This window comes from Bos mutus, chromosome 15 (genome assembly GCF_027580195.1).
Source record: "Bos mutus isolate GX-2022 chromosome 15, NWIPB_WYAK_1.1, whole genome shotgun sequence".
In the NCBI taxonomy this organism is placed as follows: domain Eukaryota; kingdom Metazoa; phylum Chordata; class Mammalia; order Artiodactyla; family Bovidae; genus Bos; species Bos mutus.
The window spans coordinates 27172573-27196402 of record NC_091631.1 but is presented as its reverse complement, the minus strand read 5'-3'; the positions used below and the strand labels follow the sequence as shown (position 1 = coordinate 27196402).

Here is a 23830-nt window from a genome sequence, read left to right as displayed (position 1 = left end):
ATCTTTACCTGGATCCAAAAGTCTGGACTCAGGTCAGTTCAAAAATTTCTCCTAGGAAAGAGGCCCCCATCCTAAGGGCAGGGCACACTGGGGCTGGTTTGAGTTGGACACCCACCCACCAGCCCTCACAAATGCTTAGATAACCTCTAGAGCAACAAAATCCAGCAGGTGTTTCCAACCACAGCAGAGCTCAGAGAATCCTCTGGAGCGGGGAGCTGAGAAAAGAGATGTGGGCCAATTGGTGCCAGGAGCAGGACTTTGTACATCGTCCCTTATCTTGGGGACACAGAGGAGCCCAGGAGGGCTTTAAGTACTGGAGGGACGTGGTCCAATCTGTGTGGTACATGTCCTGTGGTTGAAGCCGAGAGATTCGTTGTGTTTGGGGTGTGGGAGGTAGACAGATGACAGGGAGCAGTAACAGTCTATATCAAGGGTCCCTAAGTATTGTTCCATGGTCAAAATCCAGCCCATTGGCCATTTTCATATCTATATACTCCATGAGCCATTTTAAATGATTTTCACATTTTAAATGATTTTCACATTTTAAATGATCACGTGTCTGTATAAAATTCTCCAAGTTGCCTCTTTAGCCTCAAAGTATAAATATTCACAATCAGGCTCTTTAAGGAAAGATGACTTACCCTGGTCTAGAGTGGCTGGCGGGGATGGAGAGAAGTGCCCCTTCTCAGAGACGGTTAGAATGGCCCATATGGTAAGCTTTAAAGGCTGGAGGAGAGTAAGGGCTTCCAGTAGTGGAGTAAAGACCAGGTATTTAGGGGGGAGCTGATTCGTGCTGGACACAGAGCTGGTGTCCATGAATGTTTGTTGAATGAATGAATGCTGGGAGGAAGATGTAGCCAAAATATTAGAACTGAATACCAGGTCCCATCCTACTCTCGTATACCCTCTTTGAGCTTCTGTAAAGTGGGGCTTTACATTTTTTCCCCTTTGTGTTATGAGGTGGAAGAAAGGGTCTCCTTCCCTCAGGAACTGAAAAGACTCCCTAGCAAGGATTTAGCCTGCTGACGGGAGTTAAAGGGTGAGCCCAGAGAGGGTATTCAGGTTTCATTCATTCAACAAACATTCATTCACTTGCCTTCATTCATTCAACAAACATTCATGGATACCAGGGTGAGCCTAAGTAGGGGGCTTCCCTGGTAGCTCAGCTGGTAAAGAATCTACCTGCAATGCGGGAAACCTGGGTTCGATCCCTGGGTTGGGAAGATCTGCTGGAGAAAGGAAAGGCTACTCACTCCAGTATTCTGGCCTGGAGAATCCCATGGACTATACAGGTCACAAAGAGTTGGACACGACTGAGCAACTTTCACTTTCACTTCAGGGTGAGGGCGTGGTGGGATGTGGGGAGGTCTCTTGGTCAAGAGGATGCCTCATGTGTGAGTTCCTTCCTAACATTTTTTTTCTAATTACAAAACTAGTTCACCATATTATAACACATCCAAAGAAAATTTGTATGGAATGTGAAAGATTTCCCCTAATCCTGCCCTCCAGGAACCACTATTAACAATTCAGTTTTATTCTCTAGAGCTGGTTTTCTAAAAGTAGGAATGGCCCACACAGACTTCAATTTTGCCCAAGGGCAGAGACCTAGCTGGGCTCTTGTTCTTCACAATGTAATGACAAAAACATAAATAAATAAAATTTAAAACAAAATCTTAGACATCTTGTTTCCGCTGGCATCCTGTCTCCTTCCTCCAGATTTATGGCAGTCAGCATGAGAAAGCCAGGAATTTCTGTTAGTTCACAGTTGTACCACTGGCACTGACATATCATAGGAGCTCTAAGTAAAGGGAGCATCTGTGCACCCCGACTTACTTTGTTCGGCTTGTGAAAATTAGGGACAAAGGTGTGACCAAGGACACACAGCAAATTCTTTTAGTGGTTTTAAAGTTTGTGCATTAACTTCGGGTAAGAAGTAAGGCAGAAAAACAGGCACGAACTGCTTTTCATGATGTATCCCGCCCCAAATTCCAGATGCTGTGTGTCCTTGGTCAGAGCCTTGCTCAGTTAGTTCCTTAGTGTCCTCATGTATCTAGTAAGCACACTGCACCCTCCTACTCTGAGTGCCTCCTAATTTCTGACTGTCTCAGGGCACCTCACGGCCATTGTGGAAACCTGACCGTGGTCTCAAGGATCAGTCGTCTCATTGAAGCAGACTTAATGATCTGAGTGAATTTAACTCCTTCCCAATATTACAAAAGACTAAATCTTTGGATGTAAGCCCCTCAGCAAGAATGGTTTATTGTCCAGATAAGATGGAAAGGCAGTCAAGACACAGCAGGATATCAGGCAGGGGCAGGTGACTACCCTCTGGAAACAAGAGAGAAGAATTATATACAGTGTGACCTATGGAGCTAGAGGGATTAATTTCTAATACCAGGTCTGCAACATACCACTGTGTGATGTTGGATGAGTTACACAGTCTCTCTGAGCCTCCATTTCTTCATATGTAGGGTGGAAATGATGTCATATACACAATTGGGTTGTATGGATTCCATGAGACATCAAGTCACCCTAGGGCCTTGAAAAAGCAGTGTGTGGCTCTCTTTGCACCTGGAGCTGCTGACAGTTGTCCATGGCAGATAAATAGTGCTGAGGAGCTCTGTGCTTGTCTTATCCAGAGCCCTCCTGTCCTTCCTACACTGAGGAAACTCTCAAGGAAGGTTTCTCAACCCAGGCACTATCGACACAGGTAGGACACTGGACTTCATTTGAAGAAAACCTACGTGCACAGTGTTTGAAATTATTGCCCACTGCAGGCCTGTGACAAAACAAGCAGCAATGGGCCAAGTGACCTGCAGAGAACAAGATGACATACATTTTGATTCACCTGACCGCGAGTGGGAGGCTTCAGGAGCAGCCCTCTTACCTGCAGATTCTGTTGTTGTTGTTCGGTTGCCAAGTTGTGTCTGACTCTTCACAACCCCAAGGACTGCAGCAGCATGCCAGGTTTTGCTGTCCCTCATAATCTTCCAGAGTTTGTCCAAGTTCATGTCCTGAGTCAGTGATGCCATCCAACCATCTCATCCTCTGTCATCCTCTTTTCCTTCCACCTTCAGTCTTTCCCAACATCAGGGTCTTTTCCAATGAGTCAGTTCTTTGCATCAGGTGGCCAAAGTATTGGAGCTTCAGCTTCAGCATCAGTCCTTCCAGTGAGTATTCAGGGTTGATTTCCTTTAAGATTGACTGGTTTGATCTCCTCACGATCCAAGGGACTCTAAAGAGTCTTCTCCAGCACCACAGTTCAAAAGCATAAACCAAATCCCTGGATACCACCCATACCTACAGTCTGAAGGGAGACATGGCCCTGCCCTCAGGGAACCCCCCTCCCAGTCTGAAGGGAGACACAACCATGCCTGAGGAACCTATTCTAGAAGACTCATATCCCTGCCTTAGGAAGCTACAGTCTGAGGGGGAAATACAACCCTGCCTAAGGGAGCCAAACTATGAGAGTGGACACAGTCTTGCCTAACAGAGTCCAAATCTGAGGGCAAACACAGCCTTGCATCAAGGAGCCATCCTGAGAGGAGACACAGCCCTCTGCTCAGAGCTCCAGTCTAAAGGAAACAGAGCCCTGCCTCAGGAAGTAGAGTGTGAGAGTAGACACTGACTTTCCTCAGGCAGATCTTGTCTAATGGGAGGTTTGTCTCAGGGAGCCTGATAAAGAGGAGTTACATGCCCCTCAGGGAGCCCATATCATTGGAGACACAATCTTGCCCCCAAGGACCCCAAAATGAGGGGGTACACAGCCATACCTCAGGGAGCAGCAGTATCATGAGAGCAATACCCTGTTTCAGGAATTTCCAGTCTGAAGGGAGACACAACCCTTCCTCAGAGAGCTCTCATTTTAGGGGAGACACAGCCTCCTCAGGGGGGACACAACTCTGGCTCAAGGTTGTGCAGTCCAGGGGATAAACAACACTGCCTCTGGCACCCCCAGTCTTTGGGGAGACATAGCCCTGCCTTCAGGAGGGCCTGTCTGAGGGGAGACAGTCCTGCCTCAAGGAGACCTAGTCTGAGTGGAAACCCAGCCTTGTCACAGGGAGCTCCACCATGAGAGGAGACACAACCCTCCTCTCAGAGAGTCCCAATTTAAATGAGATACAATCCTGCCTCAGGAAGCTGAAGTGTGAGAGTGGACAAGCTCTGCCTCAGGTAGCCTAGCTCTGCAGGGAGAAATAGCCTTTCCTCAACCAGATCTAGTCAAATGGGAAACACAGACCAACCTCAGGGAGCCTGAATCTGAGGAGAGACTGGCCTTCCACCAGGAGCACCATCTGAAGGGAGACACAACCTTGCTGCAGCAATTCCACACTGATGGAGTACACAGGCCAGGGAACGTCAAGTTGAGGGAAACATAGACATACCCTCAGGGATCCCCAATCTAAAGGGAGACACAGCCCGGCCTCAGGGAGCCCCACTCTGAGGAGAAGCATAGTCCTACTTCAGGGATTTCCAGTCTCAAGGGAGAACAACCTTGTCTCGGGGTGCCAAATTGTTAGCATAGACATATTGTGCCTCAGGTAGCCTCATCTGAGGATAGACACAGCCTTTCCTCAGTGAGACCTAGTTTAAGGGGAGGAACAGCCTTGTTTCAGGGAGACTGAATCTGAGGAGGACAACACTGCTAATGGGAAGCCTCATCTGAGGGGAGATACAAGTCTGTTTCAGGGAGATCCAGTGAGGTGAGACACAACCTTTCCTCAGCAAGGGCAAGTCTGAGGAGAGACATATGCCTGTACCAGGAATTCCCAGTCTAAGAGGAGACACATCCCTGCCTCAGGGAGTTCCACTTTGAGAGGAGACACATCTATCCCCTCAGAGAAGAAAGAATGTGTTAGTGGCTAAGTTGTGTCTGACTCTTTCCAACCCCATGGACTGTAGCCGCCAGGCTTCTCTGTCCATGGAATTCTTCAGGCAAGAATACTGGAGTGGGCTGCCATGCCCTTCTCCAGGGGATATTCCCAACCCAGGGATCGAATCCAGGTCTACATTGCAGTCAGATTCTTTACCTTCTGAGCCACCAGGGAAGCCCCTCCCATGGGAAATCCCCAGTCCAGATGAGACACAGTCTTGCCTCAGGAAGTTAAAGGGCAAGAGTATACACAGCCCTGCCTCAGGAAGATCTAGACAGAGGGATTTGCCATTTCAGGACAGACATAGCCCTGTGTGAGGAAATTTCAGTCTGATAGGATGTGCAGCCTTGCTCTCAGGGATCCCTAGTCTGAGGGGAGATACACCCCTGCCTCAGGGAGCACCAGTCTGAGAAGATTCACAGTCTTACCCTCAGGGAAACTCAGCCTGAGGGTAGACACTGACCTTTCCCAGGAAGATCCAGTCTGAGGGGAAGGACAGCCTTCCCTCAGGGAACTGCAACTGAGGGAGGCACAGCCCTGGCCTCAGACAGACTCACTCTAAAGAAGACAAAGCCGTGCTTCAGGAGTACACATAGCCCTACCTTGGAAAGACCTAGTCTGAGGGGAAACACAACCCTGCCTCAAGGATCCCCAGTCTCAAGAAGACACATTCCTGCCCTCTGGGACTTCTTATTTAAGGGGAGACATAACCCTGCTTCAGGGAGGTCTTGTCTGAGGGGAGACAGAGCCCAGCCTCATGGAGCCTCAATTTGAAGAGCTGCTCGGCCTCAGGTCACCCCAGTCTGAGGGGACATAACCTTTCCTCAGGGAGCTTGGATCTGTGAAGAGACAGCTTCACCAACAGGAAGTCTCTTCTGAGGGGATAAATAACCCTGCCCTAGGAATCCTCAAATTGAGGAGGTACATGGTCCTGCCTCAGGGAGCAGCAGTGTGAGGTGAAACCTCCTTCAGGGATTTCCAGTCTCTGGGTGACAGAGCCCTGCCTCAGGATCTCCTGTCTAAGGTGAAATACAGCACAGTGTGAGAGTAGACACAACCCTGCCTTAAGGAACCCCAATTTGAGGGGACACATAGCCTTGCTTAAAGAAGATTCATTCTGAGTGGAGATACAAACAGAATTGTCTTTAGTTTAATAGAAACTCTCAACTCCTCTCTAGAATGGGGGGGCTCTGCAGGTCAGCTGAAGGGAGAAGAGGGGAGAAGGGCACTTAGACTGTGGGACCGCCTCCTACAGACATTGAAACTCTTCTAGTCATGCCATCTGAGATTCTCTGAAAACTTGTGCTAGAGGTTAAGATCACATCTCCAGGGTTTTATACCTGGCACTGATTCTTCTTGGCAGTATGACCTTGAACAAGTTACCTAACTTCCCTGAGCCTCACTGCCTCACCTGTAACATGAATATGATAGCAATTTCTAACTCCAAAGGATTGTTAGGAGGATTATAGGAGATATTACATTAAAGTAACTAACACAGTGCATGACAGTTGGCAATGCAAGACAGGGGTATTTTTATTATTTCAGAATCTTGGAGTGGCCTAACTTCTTAGAACCCATCATCCAATAAGGGTGAAAGGGAGGCAGTAAGAGCACTTACCTGCAGGTATGACCATGGGCATGGGTACCTGCCCTTAGGCAGGGCTGTGTCCTCCTGAGACTGGAAATTCCTGAAGCAGAGAATGTCTCCCCTCATACTGCTGCTCCCTGAGATACGGCCATGTGCCCCCTCATTTGGGGATCCTTTGCATTCAAATACCAGCTCTCTCAGCAGCCTGCAATGTTACCTCACAGATTATATCCATATCTGGAATATTTTGCATTTCCAAGAAACTCACATATGTTAGTCTTCCCTGGGAGAGGGCTGAGCAAGGACTTCTCAGATCCATGTTACCATGAGATGTTAGGATTACAGAACTTCTTATAGGAAGGATGGTTTTCTCTGATTCACTGAAAGAAGTGCCTTCTCTCAAAGGATGGCAGCCTGGTGGACGTCCTTTGTGCAGCAGGGAGAGGAGACTCCCCTTCTTTCTCAACTGCTTCCACCAGTCCCACTGCCAGGGTCAGTAAGCTATAACCAGTATCTGAACAACCTGTAAGATAAGAATAACTTGTACAGATGAACATTTGCCATCATTTGATGGTATGAACGTTGACTGAGACTCAACTAGATGAAAAGTCAGTCTCCCCAAATTCTGCCATTCTCATGAGTTGACCAGTAATATAAAAAGCTATATTCAACTTTTTACTTTCAATGTTGTCTATTGAAATTTCTTCCTCTCCTGTTACAGAAGTACATTCATAACACCCTTCCAATTGCCTTCCAGAAATCAGCTGCCCTACATTCCACTCAAATCAGTCTCAAGCCATCCCCATATCCACCCTGCACTTTGGAGCCAGAAGGACCTCCCAGAGTAGGCCTGACACCATCAGTCCCCTGATGAAAACTGCTTGGTGGATTCTCTTTGTCCTCAGGGTGCCTCTAACCCTTTGGCTGGCTTACTGCCCTTTTCAGTGTGGGCTCTGCCTTCCTCACCAGCTACTTCCTACCCTCCTCCAGCTTTGTTGAGCTTCCTCCAATTCCCTAGGCCATCGAGCTTCCCTTTGTGCCGGCATTTTGCAGAGACTGTTCCCTCTGCCTGAAAGCCCTTTTACCCAAATCCCATTCCTATTGGCCTTTTAGGAGCCCTTTCAGACTCTATCTCCTCAGAAATACTTCCCTGATAGCACCCGCTCCGGGCTGTCATGTGTCTCCTCTGGGCTTCCACAGTCCTTGGCTTCTGTCTACTCAGCATTCACCAAGTTTTTAAAAATAACTGTGACCTCTCTTAGCCTGGAAGCCCCTCAGAGCCAGGAGCAATTTGATTCTGAACTGAAAACCCTTGGTTCCCACTGGCCATGTTTGTGCTGGCTCCTGACACTTGGGGAGGATGCAGGCTACCTGTCAGGGGCTGCAACTCAGGGTCCCCATTTCATTCCTCTTATGACTGCAGGTCCTCATCTGTGCACTGCGGGCAGGGGTACCCCGGTTCTAGACGGACGAAGGCCTAGATCAAAGGTGGGTGTGGAACTGTGGGGACATGGGTGGGGTAGATGGGGCAGGAGGCAGCAACTGAGCTTCCAGATGCTTTTATCATTGCTTCACAAGCAACACCAGACTTTGCATGATCTGAGCAATTCCAGCCAAAGGTCACTTTTCTGAGAAAGCTGTAATCAGCCTGGCCCTGGACCCTCCCCAACTCTCTACCTCTTCTTCCAGGAATGAAAGGGACTTGAAAGGCGATGCTTCACGTGTGAGCTCAGGACCATGCACATACAATGGATTGTGAAAGGCTATGGATACATTTCTGTCCCAGGATCTGTGTGTGCATTTGGGTTCATATCACTGCCTGCACACGCCCCAGCATGAGTCTCTGTTAGCACATTTTGTGACCAGTGCCTGACCTCCACACTGTCACCCAAGTGTATTCCTGGCTTTTGGGTCTGAATACTTAGCTGTGTACATGTCTCATGAGCGTGCAAAGCAGGAGTTCAGAAGCTGCAGGAGAGTCAAGCCCCTCAGTCCCTCCAGACTGTGACATCCTGCTCCCCGGGGCTCCCCTGATGCTGTACCCTGCAATCTCACTCCAAAGCTCCACCTCACCTGCAGCTTCAGGCTCCCAGATGATCAGTGTCCTCACCCTGCTGCTGTCCATCCAGGGCTGTTGGGGGAGACCTGGGGTCCTGAAACATGAGGATGAATCTTAAGGGCGGTGAGGGAACACTATTGGTGCTCCACCAGATTCCTTTCCCCATGACTTTGAACGCCATTCTGGGCTAGTGTCAACCTTGCTAACACCTGTCCCTGCACCTCTCCTGGGCTTCCTGACTCCACTGAGGACACAGTCCCAGGAGCAGAGTAGGTGAACATAGCAAGTTTACAGCACACCCTCCTGCTTCACCCAAGGGCCCCTCGGCCCAGACTGACTGGGGAAGCCCAGCTCCTTGCTCTAAGCAGTAACACACTTGGGACATCATGTTTGCTGTCCTGCAGGATGGGCTGAAGCTGCTTCTGGTATGGGTCACACCCTGCTTATCTGCTTCCCCTTCTTCATTCTGCTGCCTCAGCTTCTGTTTTAGTTTCTCCCGTGGGCATTTCCTCAGCAAACCAAACTCACTGGACTCCTGTCCTATGCCAGGATCTGCTTCTGGGGAATTTGAACTAAAAACGAAGAGCTAGAGTTAGAAACCACTGACCCCCAACTACCTCTACACAACCTGGCTGAACAAAGAGCACGATGAGTCCACAAGGGGATGGGTATCTCCAGAAGCTCCTCTTGGCCTATGATGTCCTACCTTCCTTGTTATTGTCCCCCAACTCTCTCTACCTTTACTGAAGGCCCCAGGCCCTCTCTGAAGCACCACCACAGTCCTGGGTAAGAAGGTTTCTCAGCCTCCTGGCTCCCTGTTCCTGAAGGTGTCTCCTTAAACCATCAGCTCCCCTTGGAGAATGAAGCGGTCACAGACAGAAAGCAGGAAAAGAGTTATCCTTCCAAGTGGAGTCAGCAAGGCAAGAGTTGCTCTGTCAACACCCTCCACATGCTGACTTCAAGGTGGTGCAACTGGGAGCACATGGGGGTCCAGGGGACAATACTAGACTTTCTGTTCCTCAGAGGGGGCCTCTTATGGTAGAAAGGGCTCCATTCTGGAATACGGGATTCTTCATCCCAATGGCACCTCTGTCATCGTCTGGCTGAGTAACTTCAGGGAGTCAGCTGATCCTTAGAAGGTCTCAATATCCTCATCTGTGAAGCCAGAAATGGAACACAGTAAATATTATATTCAGAGCACAGGATTCAAGCTTCAAACCCACCTATGCATGTGACACTCTCTCAGAATGAAGGAACCAGCTGCTCATTTCCTCAGCAGTTCCATTTCCTCTTGTGTCACTGGAGATGCCCAACCTCAGGCTTGTGAGGGTGACAGGAGATAACCACAGAGCCCTATGCAGTCCTTCATGGAATCAGCTTTGGGCGCTAGTAGCTATTTTTCCTAGTGTTATACGGAAATCCTAAAATATGATGCTGTTAAAGTGTTGCACTCAATATGTCAGCAAAGTTGGAAAACTCAGTAGTGGCCACAGGACTAGGAAAGATCAGTTTTGATTCAATCCTAAAGAAGGGCATACTGTTCATGGGGTTCTCAAGGCAAGAATACTGAAGTGGTTTGCCATTCCCTTCTCCAGTGAACCACATTCTGTCAGACCTCTCCACCATGACCTGGCCGTCTTGGGTGGCCCCACATGATGCTGGGAAAGATTGAGGGCAGGAGGAGAAGAGGACAACAGAGGATGAGATGGTTGGATGGCATCACTGACTCTATGGACATGGGTTTGGGTGGACTCTGGGAGTTTGTGATGGACAGGGAGGCCTTATGTGCTGCGGTTCATGGGGTTGCAAAGAGTTGGACACGACTGAGTGACTGAACTGAACTGAAAGAAGGGCAATGCCAAAAAATGTTCAGTTGAGCTCATTTTACATGCTGAGTAAATTTTACATTTTACATTTACATTTTACCTATTGAATAAGGTTATGCTCAAAATCTTTCAAACTAGGCTTCAGCAGTACTTGAACCGAGAACTTCCAGATGTACAGGCTGGGTTTAGAAATGGCAGAGAAACCAGAGATCAAACTGCCAACATTCATTGGATCATAGTAAAAGCAAGGGAATTCCAGAAAAACATCTACTTCTGCTTCATTGACTACGTGAAAGACTTTGACTGTGTGGATCACAACAAACTGTGGAAAATTCTTCAAGAGATAGGAATACCAGAATGCCTTACCCATCTCCTGAAAAACTTGTATGCGGGTCAAGAAGCAACAGTTGGAACTGGACATGGAACTATGAACTGGTTCAAAATTGGGAAAGTAGTATGTCAAGGTTGTATATTGTCACCCTACTTATTTAACTTCTATGCAGAGTACATCATGTGAAATGCCAGACTGAATAACTCACAAGCTGGAATCAAGATTGCTGGGAGAGATATCAACAACCTCAGATATGCAGATGATACTACCCTAATGGCAGAAAGTGAAGAGGAACTAAAGAGCCTTTTGATGAGGACAAAAGAGGAAAGTGAAAAAGTTGGCTTAAAACTCAACATTCAAAAAATGAAGATCATGGCATCTGGTTCCATCATTTCATAGCAAATAAAAGGGGAAAAAGTGATAGATTTTATTTTCTTCAGCTCCAAAATCACTGTGCGTGGTGACTGCAGCCATGAAATTAAAACAGGCTTGCTCCTTGGAAGGAAAGCTATGACAAACCTAGACAGTGTATTAAAAAGCAGAGACATCACTTTGCTGACAAAGGTCCATATAGTCAAAGCTATGGTTTCTCCAGTAGTTGTGTGGGGATATGAGATTTGAACCATAAAGAAGGCTGAGTGCTTAAAAATTGTTGCTTTTGAATTGAGGTGCTGGAGATGACTCTTGAAAGTCCCTTGGACTGCAAGGTGATCAAACCAGTCAACCCTAAAGGAAATCAACCTTGAATATTCATTGGAAGGACTGATGCTGAAGCTGAAGCTCCAATACTTTGGCCACCTGATGTGAAAAGCCGATTTATTGGAAAAGACCCTGATGCTGGGAAAAACTAAGGCAAAAAGAGAAGAGGGCAGCAGAGGATGACAGCATCACTGACTCAGTGGACATGAATCTGAGCAAACTCCGAGAGACAGGGAAGGACAGGGAAGCCTGGTGGACAGGGTTGCAGAGTCAACAAGGACACACCTTAGTGACCGAACAACAACAACAAATGGGAAGATAGAGAACAAGATAGAGGAACCTACCTTGGGTGACCTCCTACGACTCCCAGCAGCCTTGCAGCACTTGCCTGCTTCTGCACTGTCATGTGAGAAAGAAATACTCTTCTCTTTTGTTTGTACAACTGCTCTGGGATGTTTATTTAGTCTTTTAGTGGTTCTGGCCATGCTTGAACTAATTTGAGGTAAATGAAATAGTGTGGAACTAAGATACAGGAAAATAAAGTTGGGTAACATGGGAGGACATGATCAGAGTTAAAGTATTCCAAAGTCCTTTGTTGTTTGTGAGAAGAATAGACATATTCATTAACTTAGCAATCTAAAAAGTATATTAACTTAAAACACTCACTGAACAAAGAAATGGGAATATTGACAGTTTTATTAATGCCAGAAAAGAGGGAGAAAATGCATAGATAAAAAACATGGCAAAGAGGAAATAGAGTATAAGATGGTAAGAATATTGCAAATATGTCAGTGATGGGGTCAATGGTTCAGATGGTGAAGAATCTTCCTGCAATGCAGGAGACCTGGGTTCGATCCTTGGGTCAGAAGATCCCCTGGAGAAGGAAATGGCAACCCACTCCAGTATTTTTGCCTGGGAAATCCGATGGACAGAGGAGCTTTGTGGGCTATAGTCCATGGGGTTGCAAAGAGTCAGATACGACTGAGCAACTAACACTTTCAATTCACGCTTCAAATGTAAATTATCTAAACTTTCCAGTTAAAAGATAGAGTATGTCAGAGGTAGAAAAATAACAACTAAAATAAAATACAGCTATACATTGTTTGTAGAAGACATATTTAAACACAATGCACATAAGCATGTAATAAAGTGATGGAAACTGTGTAGCGGGCAAATGCTAACACGATACTGGATGCCTGGGGCTGGTACACTGGGATGACCCAAAGGGATGGTACGGGGAGGGAGGAGGGTTGAGGATGGGGAACACGTGTATACCTGTGGTGGATGCATGTTGACATATGGCAAAACCAACACAATATTGTAAAGTTAAAAAATAAAATAAAATTAAATTAAAAAAAAAAAAAAAAGGAAGGTCCTATCACTATGTTAATATCAGACAGAACTGACTTTAAAACAAAAGGCATTACTGAGGATAAAAAATGGTCACTATATAAAAATAAATGAAACAATTTACCAGAAATATAGATAATAGTTTGCATCTCATAATATAACTTCAAAATGAATGGAGCAAAACATTGCAGAATCAGAAAAGTGCACAAAATCCATCATCATCATTATCATCATCATCAGAGAGAGATTTTTTTTTAAAACACATCTAAGTAACTGGTAAAACATACGCATAAATGTTGCTAGGAATGTAGAAGATTTTAAAAATTAAAGATCCTGCACCCAAGAACTAGATTCAGACAGTACTAGATTCCAGTACTTTTGCCTAGAAAATCTAGATTGGTAGGCTGCAGTCCATGGGGTTGCTAGAGTCGGACATGACAGAGCAACTTCACTTTCACTTTTCACTTTCATGCACTGGAGAAGGAAATGGCAACCCACTCCAGTGTTCTTGCCTGGAGAATCCCAGGGACGGGGAAGCCTGCTGGGCTGCCGGCTATGGGGTCGCACAGAGTTGGACACGACTAAAGCGACTTAGCAGCAGCAGCAGCATTATTACTTGAAATGCTAAGTTAAGGGTAATTTTCATTTTAAACACACTCAATGTGTGTATGGATTTTCAAATTTTTAGAGCAGTTATAGATTCACAGAAAAATTGAGCCTAAAGTACAGAGTTCTCATATATGCCATTCTCCACATCCATACAGCCTCCCCAGCTACCAACATCTGGCACCAGAGCAATTCATTTATTATGATCAATGAGCCTACATTGACACACTGTCACTCAAAACTCAGTCTACATTAGGGTTCACTCTTCCTGTTTTACTCTCTGTGGGTTTTGACAAATGTATAATAACATGTATCCACCAGCATAGTATCCCACAGGATAATTTCACTGCCTTAAGAATCCTCTGGGCTCTGTGGATTCACCTGTCCCTCCCCATTAACCCCTGACAACCACTGATCTTTTTACTGTCTCCACGGTTTTGTCTTTTCCAGAATATCATACAATGGGCATCATATATTACATAACCATTTCAGATTGGCTTCTTTCACTTACTAATATACATTTAAGCTTCTTCCATGTTTTTCATGGCTACATTTTAACAGTAAATAATAATTCATTGTTTGGATATGCCACAGTTTATTTGTCCATTCACCTACTGAATGATATCAACATTGCCTGCCTCCATACTTAGCAAGTATAAATGAAACTGCTATAACTTTATGTGCAAGTTTTAGAATGCACATATGTTTTCAACTCATTTGAACCAATATAAAAGAGCATGGTTACTGCACTATACGATGAGTAGGTTTCATTTCTTAAACTGCCAATTGTCTTCCACAGTTGACTGTACCATTTTGCATTGACACCAGCAGCCAATGGGAGTCCCTGTTGCTTCACATGAACCTCACCTGCATTTGGTGATGTCAACATCCTGGAGGATACTCAGGCAAACTCAGTTACAAATAATGAGGAACTGAGGCCTCCTACTATCAGCCATATGAGTGACCCAAATTAGAAGTGCATCCTCCAGCTCCAGTCAACTAGGTGTGCAATGGTATGCCATTGTTTGAATTTGCATTTCCCTAATGAGATATGATGTGGAGCATCTTTCCATATGCTGATTTGCCATCTATACATCGTCTCCTGGGAAGTGTCTGCTTAGGTCTTTTGCCTGTTTGTTTTTTTTTTTTTTAAGCAATCATCTGTTTTATTATACAACTCTATAAACAGAAGACGAACAGAAATACACAATATACTTACTTGTACATGTGAACCTACTTTTTTAGCTACAGATATTTATTATAGTTTATACTGACTTTAATTTTATAGTTCATAACTATGTATAACCTTATTGCAATAAGGGCAAATTCTACATGGGGAGATTCACAGGCCAATCACATTAGGCATCACCAGTACATTCAAAAACTGTACCTCATATAGGGGTGTATCTTCCCTGATCCTGTAAATTCGAGTGTCTTTACAGCTTAAGCTCATTTGCTATATTAGATGCAATGTTTTTAAAGGCAATAGACGTCCCGGATATTCGCTTGAAGCGGACCCCGTTGAGGGACAGTCGTGGCAACTTGCAGACTTCCATCTCCCACTGCACGAGGCTATCCTGCCTGGCATCACCATGGACGCAGAAAAGCAAAAACCTCTCTTTCTGTTCATAATCACAGTTATTTGCATCTAACACTTTGCGGATTTCTCTCATCATGTCTTTGGGGTCCATTGAACTAGTTAGTGGTCTTCATGCTCCACGTGAACCGCAGAGAACGTGGCTTGGAATCTTTACCCTCCTCCTTTTCTCTTTTGGTTCCCCTGTTGTACTTCTTGAGGTATCGGCTCTGCCACTGGCTTCGCCTTCACTTGGATCCCTGCGGATGAATTTGGATGTTATTTTGCTTATTATACCAGTGGACGTGCCCCTCCTGGCGTGCGCGAAGGCCCCAGTCTCGTGGGACCGGGAGGCGGGCGGCCGCTTGTAGGCCGCGCTGCGGCACTCGCGCAGCTGCTCCCCGTGGAAGGTGCTGCGGCTGGAGGTGCCGCAGGGGAAGCAGGTGCGGTCGGGCGTCGAGGCGCCAATACTGTGAGCAGATGGCGACGCAGCGGGCACGCGCTGGCTTGTGCCAGGCCTGTAAGCTTCAGAGCTGTCTTTAATGGTTGGCAGTGTGACTTTAATAGGATGGCCGGAAGCGGACATGGACTTCTGGTGGCGGGGTCGTGCTGAGGGCACAGCGGAGGCCACGGCGGAGCCTGCAGAGGACATGCTGCTCGCGGACATCTCTGTAAGGCTGCTGTCTTTTCCGTTTTGCAACGCTGTGTATCGATCTGTGGTTCTTTCACAGACATACGTATTCCTTCTTGCCATGCTACCTCCAGGATACACATTGTTACTTGGAATAGTTGAAGACTTTTTTCTTTCTGGCCCTACAAGAGGGCTTGCAGTCATTTCACTTTTTGATCCAACTGTTGTGCTGCCAAGTTTATGAGCCACATCTTTGTCCCAATCCTCTTTCTGTTCACTTTCCACGCTGTTAGCCTGAGGCCTTTTGGTATATGATACAGCAGGAGGAATGGAGGGACCAGCATGATCACTAAAGCGTCGCTGCCTCTGGTTTGCCGAGATGCTCCGCTGGACCTTCAGGTGAGCAGGGGACTTCAGGGTGCTGTTTTTTAAGTCACTGCTGGGCCGGGACCTCTGACACAAGTTTCCACTGGATAACGATTCACCCCCGTCAAATTCAGGTGGTTTTCTACCTAGAAGAATATAAGTAGCCATGACTTCATCATATTTCTGATTTATTAAGGCATCGTTTATCTCATCTCGTACAAAACCCATGGTGATCATGATATCTATTCTTTTTGTGTCATTGAAATCTGGTTCAGGCTCAGCATGTGGCTTTAGTTCTTCTTCTTCATGACCAACATTCATCCACCGATCTTTCATTATTTGTTCTAAGCTGCCCTCTTAATTGGATTCAGCACTAATAATTTCTTCAAAAGGTTTTCACAGTCTGTGGACATATAGAAGGGAATACGGTACTTCCCTCGTAAGACCCGCTCCCGCAGTTCCTTTAAATTCTGGCCGTCAAAAGGCAAGGAGCCACTGACTAACGTGTAGAGAATGACGCCGAGGCTCCACACATCGACTTCAGGCCCGTCGTACTTCTTCCCTTGGAAAAGCTCAGGAGCGGCATAAGGTGGGCTTCCACAAAATGTGTCCAACTTGTTCCCGACTGTAAATTCATTACTTAAGATCACGGTGAACAATACACTTTTGATGACAATACTGTACAGCAGATACAATCTGCCTAAATTTTGCACGGGCCTCTTTTTCTTTCATTCTTCCATGGGCGACTAAGTAATCAAATACTTCACCCCCACTCGCGTATTCCATGACTAAATAGTCTTCCTGTTTCAATAACTTCAAACAATTTTACTATGTTAGGGTGATTCAATATCTTCATTATTCGTACTTCTCAAAACAACTTTTGTAGACTGGTAGGATTTAGCTGAGTTTTGTCTATTATTTTCACAGCAACCTCTCTACCGGTTAGAACATGCCTTGCCAAATTCACTTTGGCAAAATTTCCCTTCCCTATTGTCTTTTGTAAACGGTAATTTCCAGTGTGAGGCTGTTCGTCTGTTGCTGACATAATGGAGTTTCTACACCGAGGGATGTTCTGTCTGCTACTTGATTTGGTTGGCTGGATATAGGGTTCAGTATATCCATCCACAGATGTATGGTTCTCCGTGTCCCGCTCGTTCACCGTCGGCAGTGGCGTCCGAGCCGACATTTTGTGCGGGCGGCGGGGTCGGGCCGGGGTCTCGCGGGCCGGGCCGGGCCGGGCCGGGCCCGGGCTTGCTGCGGGCCCCGGGGGCGAGAGGCAGGGGCTGCAGCCGCTTCGCGCGAAGCCGGGGCCGGGCCGGGGAGAGCGGCTCCCGCAGGCCGCGGGCGGTGCAACAAGCGGCCGCGGCGGGGGAACGCGGGGGACAGAGGGCGCGGAGGAAGAGGATGGGGAGCCGCTTCCCGGGGCGGCGCCGCCGGGGGGACGCGGGCCGGGGCGAGGGAGGGCTCCGGGCGAGGGCGGTTGCCCGGCGCGGGCTGGGCGGCGAGGCCGGCGGGACGCGACGCCGAGGCTGGGAGGCGGGGCGGGAGCCGGAGAGGGGCGGTGAGTTGGGGGGCGGGATCCGGGCCCCGCTAGGCTAGCGAGGCGGCGCCGCAAATCACTGCCTGGCTGGTCCCGCCGAGCGCGGCCGGGAGCCGCGGCCCTGACAGCACTGCCCGCGCCGCGCCCCCACGCCCCGCCTCAGGTGAGCGGCGCCGCCGGGCCGAGCCGCAGCCACGCGGCCGGGGCCCAGCGCGGCGGCGCCCCCGCGCCCTGGGCGCGCCAGCCCAGACTCAGAGTCCCGCGCGGTCTCCGCCGCCGCCGCCGCCGCCGCCGCCCTTGCCTATTTTTTTTAATCAGATTGTTGCTTTTCTTACTGTTGAGTGTTCAAAGTTCTTTGCACATTTGGGGTAACAGTCATTTAACATATTTGCCTTTTGCAAATATTTTCTCCCAGTTTGTGGCTTGTCCTCTCATTCGTTTGACAGTGTGTTTTGAAGAGCTGAAGAGTTTAATTTAATTAAATTCACCTTATCTCTTTTTCACGATTGTGCCTGTGATTTTGTATGCAAAGAGCCATTGCCATTCTCAGGTTCTCCTAGATTTTCTCCTGCTTTATCTAGGAGTTGCAGGTTTTTGCATTTTAACTTTAGTTCTATGATCTATTTTCAGTTAAATTTTGTGAAGGGTATGAAGTCTGTCTGGATTCATGAACTTTTTATTTTTTTGGTATGTAAATATCCAGTTGATCCAGCACCATTTGCTGGAAAGACTATCTTTTCTCCAGTGTGTTCCTTTTCTTCCTTTGCCAAAGATCAGTAGATGATCTGTATGGGGGCTTTGGGGGTTCTCTATTCTGTTGCATTGATCTATTTGTCCCTTCTTTCAACAATACCATCCTGTCTTATTTTTAGACATACCAGAGTATTCAAGACTTATGGTAAAGTAACAATCTAATATTAATGTAACTGAAATCTAGAAACAGAGATAACAGAGCAGAAGAAATGTTTAGGCATGATGAGATGGCTGGATGGCATCACTGACTCGATGGACGTGAGTCTGAACTCCTGGAGTTGGTGATGGACAGGGAGGCCTGGCATGCTGCGATTCATGGGGTCGCAAAGAGTCGGACACGACTGAGCGACTGATCTGATCTGAACATTTTCTAAAATAATTAAACATATGAGACCATAGACCCAGGAACATAGAGATTCTCAATGGGATTTTTTTTTTTTTAAACCTAGATACATTATAGTAAAGCTGCTAAAAACCAAGAGAGTCTGCAAGGCAGTCAGATCAAAAGGTATATTTAATACAGAGAAACAAAGATAAGAACTATATCTTTGAAGAGCTGAAAGGAAAAATAATTGTCAACCAAAATTTATCTACCCTGTGAAAATCTCTTTCAAAATATAAGGCAAAATTCAGATATTTTCAGGCAAACAAAAGCCAAGAGAATTAATTCCTAATGGGCTTGTGCTATAAAAAGCTTTAAGGAAATTTCTTCAAGCAGAAGGATTATGATACCAAATAAAAACCTGGGTTTACACCAAGCAATGAACAACTCCAGAAATGATAAAAACAAACAACAAAAAAACCCCAACAATAATACTTTTAGACCTTTCCAAGTACACAATCATATCAACTGCAAGGGATTGATTGACTCCTTTTCTTCCCCATCTGGGATCTCTTACTGATTTCTCTTTTCTTAATGCTTTCCCTAATGTGTCCAATACATGTTGAATAGCAGAGGGCTTCTTGGTTTACTGTTGCTCTTAGTGGAAATGCCCCAAGAGTTTTCCCATTAAAGTAGATTTTTAGCTTTAGGAATGAAGTATATATATTTTATCATACGAAGAAGCCATTAATCAATTTCACTCTACAGTAATTTTGGTCAAGAGCTTTTTAGCATCTATGGAAATAATCATGATTTTCATCTTAAGTCTATTTATCTGATGTACTATGGTGATGTTTTCCCTAAACCAATATTTTCATAGTATTTGATAGTGTGAAGTTTGGTTTTTAATATTTTCTAACAGAACATTTTAATATTTATTAATATATTTTGTCTTAATACTCAGCAATTCAGTAATTGCTTAATTGCTTCTTTTTTTGTGCTTCTTTCTGAAAAATTGAGTTTAAATATCAACGTGCTACTTGCTATAGGAAGAAGAAATTGGAAGTTTTTCTTCATTTTATAAACTTTCAAACAATTCATGGAGCAGTGGGTCTTAACAGATTTGGTGAAATTATTACATGAAACCGTCCTGGCCTGGTGCTGTTTTGTGGGGAAATTCTTCTGTTTCTTCTATGCACATTGTTCTGTTTTACCTATCTAACCTTAACTGGATCCGTTTGGTAAATTGAATTTCCCTTCAACCTATGAATTTCATCTAAGTATGAAAATTTATTTAAATGGAAGTTTGCCAAGTAGTTTTCTGGAATTTTAAAGTTTCTCTGTTTCAGTTATATCTCCATTATCTTTCTTATTTTGTATACATGTGATTTGTCCCTTTATTTTTTTAAAATAATTTTTAAATTTGTTAATGGCTGGACTGGGTCCTCATTGCTATGTGCGGGCTCTAAGCGCACAGGCTTCTCCTTGTCGTGGCTTCTCTTGTTGCGGAGCACGGCTCTAAGGCTCACATGTGGGCTCAGTGGTTGTGGAACACTGGCTTAGTTGCCCTTCGGCACATGGAATCCTCCTGGACCAAGAATTGAACCCCTATCCCCTGCATTGGTGTGCATACTCCTAACCACTGAACCACCTGGGATGTCCTTTTTTCTTCTTGATTATATTACTTATTTAAAATGTTTAGAAACCAAAATTTAATTCATTAATTAGATTTATTCTTTTTTAAAATCTCTGTCTCATTAATATCTGATTTTTTATCTTTAATATTTTCCTCCTTGTGTTTTCTTTTGGGCTTCTTTGTTACACTTTTGCTAGATTTTAAGGCCTGGAAATCTAACTCATCTATTCTTTCTCTTTTATTCACATACACATTTCCTCAAAATGATCTCTGAATTCAACAGTCTTTGAATGTAACATTCCAAGAAGAATTACTAGAATTTCAAAAGATGACCCTAAAACACACTTGGAAAAATAAATTGCTAATTAAACCTTGGAAATGTTTTTTTCCTTTTTAAATATTTATTTATTTATTTATTTGGCGGCACTGAGTCCTAGTTGTGGACTCACGGGATCGTCAGTCTTCACTGGGGCATGAGAGCTTTAGGTGCCTCGAGTGAACTCCTACTTGTGGCGTGTGGGATCTAGTTCCCTGACCAGGGATGGAACCCAGGCCACCTGCTTTGGAAGCAAAGAGCCTTAGTCACTAGATCCCAGGGAAGCCTCTTATCTTGGACATGTCTAAGATAGAAAAACCAGGAAGCTTGCCCTCCCACATATTAGAACTAAATAATTAAGGGGGTGTGACATTGGCATAGATACATAAATTGACCAATGAAAGAGAATAAAAGCCCTGACCTAGCCCAGGTAGTGCTGGATTCTTTTGTACAGCAAAGGTGGCACAGTATATCACTGGGGACGGGAGAGGTATTTAACAAATAGGACTGTGTAGAAAGGTCCCTAACGTGAAAGGAGAAGTGAAAACTAACGCATACTATATAATTACATAAACATCCAGATGATTAAATATTTATGTATGAAAAGCAGTATTAAATTCTCAATGGAGAAGTTTTTTTTGAGAAAAAAGCGTTTTGGAGTTTCTTTTTCACACATCTTTTAATGCCATATTCTTTGTTTTCATTTAAAAGGGAAATAAAGCATGAAAAAACTTAGTATAGGGGCTCAGTATGGGAACTTACCTGGATTGAAACACCAAGATATTACTGTGGGCTTAAAGAAAAGAACTTAGAAAAGAATTCTCAATGTCTTTTAGGTAGGTTTGGTTTAGTTGCTCTGTTGTGTCCGACTCCTTGCAACCCCAAAGATTGCAGCAAGCCACGCTTCCCTGTCCATCACCAACTTGTGGAGCTTGCTCAAACTCATGTCCGTTGAGTCAGTGATGCCATCCAACCATCTCATCCTCTGTTCTCCCCTTCTCCTCTTACCTTCAATCTTTCCTAGCATCAGGGTCTTTTCAATGAATTGGTTCTTCACATTAAGTGGCCAAAAAATTGGAGCTTCAGTTTCAGCATCAGTCTTTCCAATGGACTGATTTCCTTTAGGATTGATTAGTTGGATCTTCTTGCAGTCTAAGGGACTCTCAAGAGTCTTCTCCACCACCACAGTTCAAAAGCAGCAATTCTTTGGCCCTCAGCTTTCTTTATGGCCCAACTCTCACACCCATACATGACCACTGGAAAAACCATAGCCTTGACTAGATAGACCTTTGTCACCAAAGTAATGTTTCTGCTTTTTAATATGCTGTTTAGGTTTGCTGTAGCTTTTCTTCCAAGAAGCAAGCCTCTTTTAATTTCATGGCTGAAGTCACCATCTGCAGTGATTTTGGAGCCCAAGAAAATAAAGTCTGCTACTGTTTCCCTTGTTTTCCCATCTATTTGCCATGAAGTGGTGGGACCAGATGCCATGATTTAAATTTTGGGAATGTTGAGTTTAAGCCAGCTTTTTCACTCTCCTCTTTCATCAAGAGACTCTTTAGTTCCTCTTCACTTCCTGCCATAAGGATGGTATCATCTACATATCTGAGGTTATTGATATTTCTCCCAGCAATCTTGATTCCATCTTGTGCTTCATCCAGTCTGGCATTTTCTATGATGTATTCTGTATATAAGTTAAATAAGCAGGGTGACAATATACAGCCTTGACGTACTCCTTTCCCAATTTGGAACTAGTTGTTGTTCCGTGTCCCATTCTAACTGTTGCTTCTTGACCTGAATACAGATTTCTCAGGAGGCAGGTATGGTATTCCCAACTCTTCAAGAATTTTCCACAGTTTGTTGTGATCCACACTGTCAAAGCCTTTAGCGTAGTCAATGAAGCAAATGTAGATGTTTTTCTGGCATTCTCTTGCTTTTTTCATGATCCAATGGATCTTGGCAATTTGATCTCTGGTTCCTCTGCCTATTCTAAATCCAGCTTGAACATCTGGAATTTCTCAGTTCAAGTTCCGTTGAAGCCTCGCTTGGAGAATTTTGAGCATTACTTTGCTAGTGTGTGAGATGAGTGCAATTGTGCACATTTTCAGCATTACTTGATTTTCTATATCAAAGTAAGCAATGTCTATGTTTAAAAAGCTGACAAATATGAGTATATTAAAATTTAAAATGGTTTGTCCTGCAGTGACACCTTAAAACAAAGCAAGATATTGAAAAAGAGATTCACAGTATGTACAGACAAACAACACTATAGGGAACTAGCAAAAATTAAGGAGTTTACACTGAGAAGAAATGCCTCCGAATAAAAACATGTTCAACGTTCATGATGAGGAAATGCAAATCAAGATCCCGACTCAATATCAGTCTACACGCTAATAAATAATTAGAAGTCTGTCCACGCCGAGGGCCAGAGAAGATATGCATCCAAGGGATCTCATATACGTTTCTGGTGAGAGTGTAAACTGGTGCTGCTGTTTGGGAAAAGCCTGGCACTACCCCTCCCCAGCTCCTGCAGTTACATATGCTTTGACCTAGCAGTCCCTCCGGCTGTTGAGACTGTGGGATGGAGAAAGGGCACACAGACAGAAACTGGTGAGAACACTGGCATTAGAGTCGATCGAAGAGGCTGGCTGTAGGGGTGGAAAGCAGCTTTCCCACGCAAGACATATATAAATCAGCAAAAGACTAGAGCACGAACTTGTCATAAAATGTTATTCAGATGGTCAATAAACAAATTAGAATGTGCTCCACCTCTCAGGCTAGAAAACCACAGTAAGCACAATGAAGTGTCCCCACGTACTCACTACGATGGCTGAAATGTTGAGGAGGATGTGGGGCAATTGGAACTCTCGTGTGAGGCTTGTGGGTGTAAATTTGTACAGTCACTTTGGGAAATGTGTGGTTTTATAAAAAGAGATATGGCTGTCCTATTCCTGGGGACTCATTCAACAGAAATGTATGGAAATGTGAATCAAAATCATGAACAGAATGCCCCTATCACTGCGTGATACATAGGAGAGTTGGGAAGTCAGTAGACCCTAAGAGCTCTAATCACAAGGAGAATTCTTTTCTTTTGTTTTTATTGTACTATGTAAGATGATGGATAATAATGAAATCTATTGTGGTAGTCACGTCACAACATTTGTAAGTCACACCATAATACTGGATACCTTATGTTTCTATGGTAACGTATGTCAATTATTTCTCAAATAAATTTGAAAAAGAAAAATAGAAAAGAAAGCCCTCAGCTGCACAATTTGCAATAGCCAGAAACAGAAACACACCAAAAATCTTCAGTAGTAAAATACAAGAATTGTAGCTTATTCACACAGTGAAGTCCTG

At 45.0% G+C, this 23830-nt stretch overlaps 1 pseudogene; it reads right to left on the bottom strand.

Annotated features, from left to right (window-relative positions):
- Positions 1 to 14526: 14526 nt before the first annotated feature.
- LOC102286785 (serine/threonine-protein kinase MARK1 pseudogene) lies at positions 14527 to 17136 on the bottom strand (annotated as a pseudogene).
- Positions 17137 to 23830: the final 6694 nt, after the last annotated feature.